Here is a 1328-nt window from a genome sequence, read left to right as displayed (position 1 = left end):
TAGCTTGACTCCCTCTTCTTTGGGGCAGCCCCTGAGATCCTGGAACGCTGCTATCATGTCCCCCCTCATCCTTCTCTTCATTAAACTGGACCTACCCAATTCCAGCAACCGTTCCTTATATGTTTTAACCTCCATTCCCGTGATCATCTTTGCTGCTCTTCTCTGCACCCTTTCCAGAATCTCAACCTCTTTTTTTACATCGTGGCGACCAAAACTGGATGCCGTATTCCAACTGTGGCCTTACCAAGGCCTTGTAAAGCGGTATTAACACTTCAGGTGATCTTGATAAAGTGGAACCCCTCCCCTGCTCTGTAAGAAGGATTTATCACCACCAACACCCAACTGCATGTCAGCTTTTGGGAGGTATTGGCCAACCATAACAGGGATGGCTGACCTATCAGCCCCCAAGGACCCATAGCTCATTTTCTAACTCCCCTTCAGCTCCCTTTTCTCATTATCCTCCCCGGCCCCAGGATCCCGCTTATCTTTGCTCTGCATTTATTTAGCACAGGGTTAGCATTCATAATGTCATAGCGATAAAAGTCAGCTGTCTCTGGCTACAATGCGGGTCCAAAAATATTTTGCTCATCTGCCAAGAGTTTCAAATCCACTTGGCAACTTTCTAATTTTAAATGCGGTAGCAGGAAGAGACTCCCTCGGTTTCTAGGCGTGCAAAACCACGAAAAATGCTTTCTTCGGTTTAGAACAGCAGCCGCAATCCGGAGAAGTTTGGCGAAGGAGCTTACTCAGTGGAGCAAGAGACCAAATGGTGTTTTTCTCCCCCCCCCGCCCAACCCGGTATTTGCTGCACCGGTCTTAATACTTCCCAGTTTGGGAAAAGCCTCTTATCATCTTAAAACGCATTTTTAGTGCCGCGTTTCACACTTGCCAGCTTCCAGATGTTTAAAGACATTTTGGCTAAACGTTCTGGGCATTGCCAATCTGGTGTGTTTGGGCTGGAAGGCAGCAGCTTGGAAAGGTCTGTTTTAAAGTTTGAAAACTGGCAGAAGAGGGGGAGGGGAGGGGAGGGGAGGAGAAAGAAGAGAGGGAGGGAGCAGGAGGACCGTGGGGTCCTTGGTGCCCTCTGAGCTGGGTGGTTTTCTTGCAGACGTTTCATGACCCAGCTAGGTAACCTCATCAGTGCTAGGAGGGAGTGGGTTTTATGGAGAGGAGGAGGAGAAAGAGGACTGTGGGGTCCTTGGTGCTCTCTGAGCTGGGTGGTTTTCTTGCAGACGTTTCATGACCCAGCTAGGTAACATCATCAGTGCTAGAAGGGAGTAAGGTTTGTGGAATGATGGAGGAGGAGAAGGAAGAGGAGGAGGAGGAGG

The sequence above is a fragment of the Protobothrops mucrosquamatus genome, unplaced genomic scaffold, assembly GCF_001527695.2.
Source record: "Protobothrops mucrosquamatus isolate PMUCROS unplaced genomic scaffold, P.Mucros_1.0 scaffold3962, whole genome shotgun sequence".
Classification (NCBI taxonomy): domain Eukaryota; kingdom Metazoa; phylum Chordata; class Lepidosauria; order Squamata; family Viperidae; genus Protobothrops; species Protobothrops mucrosquamatus.
This window is presented reverse-complemented; position numbering follows the sequence as displayed.